Below are 7,975 nucleotides of genomic sequence, written 5' to 3' on the forward strand. Positions count from 1 at the left end.
ATTTAGAGGATAAACATTAGAAAGTTTTCATGGATCATTGCTTATCTTAATAGCTGTTCCTGTCTTTTAATAGCTGTTCCTGTCTCTTAATAGCTGTTTCTGTCTCCTCATGCCTTTTTTCCTACCCAGTAAAAAATCTTTATCAGGTTTCTAATCCTATAGACACTTGTACACATACTAAAACATTCTATTAATATTTTTAACTGTTTTATCCTGTTTACAACCTACAGCTATTTAGTTTACACACTTGGAATCACTTGACAAGAGTCAGTGAGGAGCTGTCAGTTGGTTTTGCCTGTAGACTTGTCTATACTGGAATTTCTTCCTAAATCAATTGGTGTGGTAAGACATTTCATAGGTAGAAAGTCCTGTATGGTTCAAGGATGATGAGATCAAGCTGAACAGGAGAAAAGAAGGAAGTGAACATGCATACACTTGTTTGTCTTTGTTCTTAATTGTGGGTGTTTTGTGACCTCTGAAAGCTTCTTTTTTGATTTCACCACAAAGATAGAATGTGACCTGGAACTGTGACCAAAAATGAACCCTTTCCTGCGTAAGGCACTTTTAAGGGTATTTTTTTTTTCATAACAATAGAATTGAAACTAGAGCAAACTCATTGGTTGAAAAGTCATGGACTGTTGTGTATTTCTGCTTTTCATTTTTGTTTGCTTTGAGTCACATCACCTGAAAAGGAATTTTTAGCAGTATAAACCATTAGCTTTTATGTATGAGAAGAGAAGGCTAACTGTAGAAGTATTACTCCAAGAGAGACAGAAACTGGCATAATATTCATAAAAAGATGTTACATCTAAAAAAGTAGAGACCATTTATAAATTATGTTTCTCTGCATAGAAATTCATACAAAGTAGTGCCAATAAATTTTCCATATTAACTGTTTCTAATAAAATGGACTAAAAATAGTACTACAAAATTAATAATGCTCAAAAGAGCAAAAGCTGTAAAATTGTCATGTCAGTGAAGTACTTGTTATCTATCTAGGCTGTAATCAACAGATCATGATGTAATGCATTGAAAAGATGAAATGATTTTTTTTTATGACCAGAGCCTACTTAGAGTCACTGGAAGGAAAATGTGCCTTCGCTATTTACAAGAGCTTTCCTTGGCACAGCCTCTGATTTGTCAGTTCAGTCACAGAATCTTCTGCACCATAAATGGATTTCATGCAATTAACAACATGAATAGCTCTTTCTGAAAGCTAATGAAGAATGAATGAAGAAAAAAAAACAAATACATACAATTGATATTACATTTGGATTTGCTACTTTTCTTGTTTCTGGAAAAGTAATTTGACTAGAGAAATTTGACAAGGGGAAAGATTATTTTGGTTCACAGTTTCAGAGAACAATACATTACGATGGAAGTCATGGCTATAGTAACTTAAGGCAGTTAATTACTATCACTTTGTATCCAGATACATGAAGTTGAGAAGGACGAATATTCATGTTCATTCTTATTTTGACTAAGTCAAACAAAGCATCCATCCCATGGAAAAATATAGCCCACATTTATATTGAATGTTTCTACGTTAACTAACTCAATCTAGAAACATTCCCAGAAGTGTCTTTTTTTGATAATGCTAAATCCCAAGTTGAGAGTCAAAATTAATCATTACAATATTCTTACAAAAATACTACATAAAAACTGAAACTTAAGTCTGTATAAAATAAGAATAGATAGAAGTAGAATTATGTGATTATTTTTTCATTTATTTGTAGGAGCACTCCAGCTTTCTGCCGATATAAAATAAGGTTTGTCACATAAAATGCATCTCTATAAATCTACACTTAATACTATAGTTTATTTGAACAAATTTATGAATTTGAGGAGAACGAAATTACCAATAAATCATTACAATACAAAAAATGATAAAAGCAGAAAGTGACAAAACACATCGAAACTTCTTATGCCAGCCACTGTCCAACTTGTTTAATAGGAAATCATGCTGGCTTCTTTTCCTTTAATTCACCTCTAAAGCTCTGTTCTTCCTCCAGCTCTTCCCTCCAAAATTAAGGAAAGTCTAGGGTGAAGTTTATATGGTAATAAACTTTAGGCTAGATGATGCTCCAACATTTTTTTTTACCTTCATTGATAACCTGTAATCTCTTTCTGTATCTGTTTTTGTCTCTCTCTCTGTCTCTCTTTCTCTGTCTCTCTGTCTCTCTCTCTCTTTCTCACCCACACACACACCCCTGTAGTCACACACACTCACAGATTTTATAGTACTTTTGACATAAGTGTCATAACCGAGGCACCAACAGACAATAGGTTATTACTCAGTGCTATAGAAAGTGGTCAGTGAACCACAAAATGTCATATACAAGATTAAAACAGGATAAATGAAGGAGAGAAGCACATACAAAAAGTCAACACACTGTATTTCATCTACAATAGTCTAGGAATGTCAAGATTGCAAACCATAAAAAGAGGAGTAGTAAGGTAGAAGAGATGGCTCAGTGACTAAGAGCACTGGCTGCTTTTGCTAAGGACCCAAAGCAAATCTCCAACACCCACATGGTAGCTCACAAACATCTGTCACTCAAGTTACAGAGGTCTGAAATCTACTTTTGGCCTCATAGATTATCAAGTATGCATATTGACAACCAACCTATATATATAAATAAATGAATGAATGAGCAAATGAATGAATGAATATATAAATAATGCAATGACTTAATAGTTAAGCATATTTGAGCTGTGAAATAATATAATCATATATTTTTGCTAATTAATTCAGATGTCCTTTTCAGTGTCTTCTACAGTGAAAAATACTAAATAAACTAATAAAAATGAATCTGAGAGTATAAAGTGTTGAAATAAGAAGCGGCGGGGCTGCGTCCCCAACACCCCGGCCGCTTGGCTAGCTTATGCCCGAAATAACAACACACAAACTGTATTCATTTAAAGAACTGCTTGGCCCATGAACTCTAGCCCTTACAGGCCAATTCTCGCACCTGGACTAGCCCATTTCTAATGATGTGTGTAAGTACCCCAAGGTGTGCTTACCGGAAAGATTCTAGCCTCCGTCCATCCTGGTGTCTCTGCTCCAGAGCAGAGCTGTTGGCTCTGTCCGGAAGCAGAGCAGAGTCTGACCTCACTTCCTCTTCCTCCCAGAATTCTATTCTGTTTCCTCCTCTCATCTATGTTCTAACCTATCAGGGCCAGCCAAGCAGTTTCTTTTATTGCTCAGCCAATGAAATCAACAGATTGATATGACACTCCCACATCAATAAAGAACATGAGCATAGAGGTGAAAATATAAATTTGAAATTCTTTGTGTTCAATACTCACCAGTGCTGAAGAAAAAGCTTAAAATAAACATTTGACTCCAGTCTTAATACTCTCACTTAACATAACAGAGGGATCAAGGCTGTTCATCATGATTTTTTGTTCCAAATTCTTTCCAGTGGATCTACTGAGCATTCATTGTTAGGAATGCTGGGTTTGTATTTATTAATTTGTTTATTTATTTATCCTTTGCCTCCTGATGCAAGTCATCTCCTTCCCTACCCTAAAGTAAGGCAAAACAAATTTCGAGAGAAAAAAAAAAAGAAGGAAGAAAGAAAAAGAAAGAAAGAAAGAAAGGAAGGAAGGAAGGAAGGAAGGAAGGAAGGAAGGAAGAAAGAAAGAAAGAAAGAAAGGAAAGAAAAGAAAAAGGAAGAAGGGGAAGGTCTTGTTACAGAAGATACAATGCGATACAGTGAGTCTCATTGCAAACCCCTTTATCCATGTATTTTTGCAAGCAGGTGTTAATAGAAAAGAGTCATTGGTCTGGTTTTTGGACCTTGGTCTCTGTTGCACCATCAACACTGGGTCCTCACTGGGACTCTTCTTGGGCATCCCGTTGATGCCCTGTGACTTGGAGATCCTGCAGGACCAAGCCCATTTGTTCTTGCAGGCCACAGGTAAGATGGATGTTAGGGTGGGCCAACATGTAACCCTGGTTCTAGCCTTGGGTGCTTTCAAGGTTGATCAGCTGACCAGCTCTCCTGTGTCTTCATCAGCAACATGGTATCTCCAGAATTGCCCTGGATACTCACTTTTGCAGTGATGGGCAAGAGTCAGGGACAGTTCTCCTGCTTTCACATTCTCAAGGTTGTTTCTCCCACATCTACAATTTTAGGGACAGCTCTACTGTGCTGCCCAGGCAAGGTGTAGGGGCCTTATACTGAATGCTGCAGCCAGCTCTCCTGTTCTTATGACCTCAGGGCCAGCTCTCCCACTGCCCCAGGCATTGGTGAAGTTGGACATCTCTCTCCCACCCATGCTGCCTCAAGACAGATACTCACAACTTCAGGGCTGGTTCACTCACACATCCACCAACAGAATTGAATTTATTGAAATGCCTAAACAACATACAGGGCCTACTCTCCCAAATGCTGCAGCTGGTGGGTGGGGGGGGGGCAGGGAAAGTACTCCTTCTCTTATGACCTCAGGGACAACTCTTCCACCTGCCTCAAGCACTAATGGGGGGAAGGGTAAGGGTTTGTATGTTTATAGACATTCTAATACTTCTATTTTTCCCTTCTTTTGTTTTAGCTTGTTAAGTTAGTTACACTTAATATTTTACAAAATTCTCAGGAACAGGGACATGATAATGAGCATAGGAAAGGAAAGGGTTGCCATGGATTGGGCCTGAGAAACCAAATGACGGGACTGGGAGAGTTCTGCAGCAGGGCCACATGTTCTAAAGGCTGGCATGGCTTGCACTTGAGACAGGGATGAAATCTCATATTTTAATTGTTTATATCTACTTTTCATAAAAATCACACTCCAAAACACAATATGGTTAATTTTTTAAAAACTGCAGGGCCATAAAGATGGCTCAAGAGACAAAGACTCCAAGCCCAACTATCAGAGTATAGTCTTAAGGAACACATGACAGAAGAAGAGATTCAACTTCTGCAAATTTTTCTCTGAATCTATACTTGTGTTATGACATGCACATGTTCACATACATAAACAACGCACATACAAATAAATACAAACATATAAAATACATGTGACTTTTCTATTTAAAAACTTCTCATTGTTACTATTGCCATTTTATATTAGTTATTCCTCCTGTAATTAGTATTTTATTATGGTCTGTATTTTGGTAAAATATAATGTCTATTACTGTTATTGGAAAAAGCTTTGTACACTGTAAATATGTAATACTATCACTGGTTAATAAAGCTGACAGGTCAAGGTTAGTCATGAGAGGGAAAGTGAGATGATACTGGGAAGTAAAAGGGTTGAGTCTTGTGAGTCACTACAGGCAAATGCAGACAGAAGCAAGAATAAGCCATGTTGATAGAAGGTGCAGTCATATGGTAGAGGGTAGATAGGAATATGGGCTAATTAGTTAATTAATTAATTAATTAATTAATTTGGTTTTTCGAGCCTGGGTTTCCTCTGTAGCTTTGAGGCCTGTCCAGGAACTAGCTCTTGTAGACCAGGCTGGCCTCAAGCTCACAGAGATCTATCCGCCTCTGCCTCCCAAGTGCTGGGATTAAAGGAGTGTGCCACTCATGGGTTAATTTAAAATGTAAGAAGTAGCTAGCAAGTCCTGAACTCTTGACAAATCATTAATAATTAAGTATCAGTCTGGTTATTTGGGAAAGATTGCTGGGACACAGCAATGCTCAATCTACATATTATTATATTTTTTGTGTGTATATATGTACATATAATACATTTATATTTCTGCTTTATCATTTAATTCCCTTTGAATAAAGTAAGTTATTCAATATTTATTTGTTATTTTATGTATATATGTGTGTGTGTGCATATGTGTGAGAGACTGTGAGTGTTTGTACGTGTGTGAATGCAGGTGTACACAAAGGACATAAGGGTTTGGATACACCAGAACAAGGATGACAGGCAGTTGTGAGTTGTCCAATGTTGGTGCTGGGAACTGAATTTGGGTATTCTATAAGAGCAATGGCATGTTTTACCACTGGTCATCTCTTGGCCTCAATAAAGTAAGAATAAAATGAGTTGAATTTCTAGAGTTTTGGGTTTTATTTTTGTCTTCTGTGATTAATGCTGTTATATCTAAAGATTTGAGTTCAGCTTTATTTCATTATAAGGATATTATAATTTATATAATTACTACTTTTCTTTAAAGCTTACAGATATTCATTTCTCAATAGACATAAACAGAATTTACATCATCCCTATTTGAACTTTTAGAAGTTGTATAGCTTTTTATTAATTGAAATTCTCATTAACTGCTGTTTAAGTCCTGGAAGAACATTCCATTTCTGGAACAGATTTCACAAAATAAAATGTTGTGTCATTGTACTACTGTAATCACATGTCAATCAACTCAATTTTATATTCTAAGAGTTTTTTCCATATGCAAGCATATTTCTTCACCATTATTATTACTTTTTATCATAGCCATTGAAGCAGTTGTTTTTTTGTTTTTTGTTTGTTTGTTTGTTTGTTTGTTTTTCTTTCTGTGTCATATCTTCAGATTTATTGTCGCGCAGGCGGTGGTGGCGCACGCCTTTAATCCCAGCACTTGGGAGGCAGAGGCAGGCAGATCTGTGTGAGTTCGAGGCCAGCCTGGTCTCCAAGAGCTAGTTCCAAGACAGGAACCAAAACAGCTACGGAGAAGATTTATTGTCCACATGGAATTGGGATGATAGATACCAGGAAAATTTTGCCAAAACTGTACTAGACTTAAATTTGTCTAAAATAATCTGACCTCGTGTTACACTACAGAAGTTTGAAACAGTGCTGGTTAACAAAGTTGAGCTGAACCAAGTTTCCTTCTTTATCTCACACTGGTGGTTCCTCGTGTCCATGAGGTTCACATGGATCCGCACAGGGTGCATGCCTTGTAGGCTGTTTTTTTTTTTTTTTTTTTTTTTTTTTTTTTTGCTATTCTTTTTATTCTTTTTCTTTTTTAAATTTATTTATTTATTAAAGATTTCTGCCTCCCATTTCCCTCCCCCTCCCCACGATTAAGTCCCCCTCCCCCAATCAAGTCCCTCTCCCTCATCAGCCCAAAGAGCAATCAGGGTTCCCTGACCTGTGGGAAGTCCAAGGACCACCCACCTCAACTCAGGTCTAGTAAGGTGAGCATCCAAATTGCCTAGGCTCCCACAAAGCCAGTACATGGAATAGGATCAAAAACCCATTGCCATGGTTCTTGAGTTCTCAGCAGTCCTCACTGTCCGCTATGTTCAGCAAGTCCGGTTTTATCCCATGCTTTTTCAGACCCTGGCCAGCTGGCCTTGGTGAGTTCCCAATAGAACATCCCCATTGTCTCAGTGTGTGGGTGCACCCCTCGCGGTCCTGAGTTCCTTGCTTGTGCTCTCTCTCCTTCTGATCCTGATTTGGACCTAGAGATTTCAGTCAGGTGCTCCAATATTTGTAATAACCAGAACCTGGAAAGAACCTAGATGCCCTTCAATGGAAGAATGGATGAAGAAAGTATGGATTATATACATATTAGAGTACCACTCAACAGTAAAAAACAAGGACTTCTTGAAGTTTGCAGGCAAATGGATAGAACTAGAAAACACTATCCTGAGTGAGGTAAGCCAGACCCAAAAAGAAGAACATGGGATGTACTCACTCATATTTGGTTTCTAGCCATAAATAAAGGACACTGAGCCTATAATTCGCGATCCTAGAGAAGCTAAATAAGAAGGTAAACCCAAAGAAAAACATATAGGCATCCTCCTGAATATTAACCTTCATCAGGCAATGAAAGGAGACAGAGACAGAGACTCTTATTATTTTTTTATCGAAAAAAAAAATTCGGCCTCCTTCCAGCCTCCCATTTCCCTCCCCCTCCTCCCACACCTCTTCCCCCTCCCACAACTCCTCCCCTCTCCCTCTCCAGTCTGAAGAGCAGTCAGGGTTCCCTGCCCTGTTTTAAAGTCCAAGGTCCCCTCCCCCCCTACATCCAGGTCTAGGAAGGTGAGCATCCAAACAGGCTAGGCTCCCACAAAGCCAG

The sequence above is a fragment of the Alexandromys fortis genome, unplaced genomic scaffold (assembly GCF_014885135.2).
Source record: "Alexandromys fortis isolate MF-2015 unplaced genomic scaffold, M_Fortis_MF-2015_v1.1 scaffold_105, whole genome shotgun sequence".
Classification (NCBI taxonomy): Eukaryota; Metazoa; Chordata; class Mammalia; order Rodentia; family Cricetidae; genus Alexandromys; species Alexandromys fortis.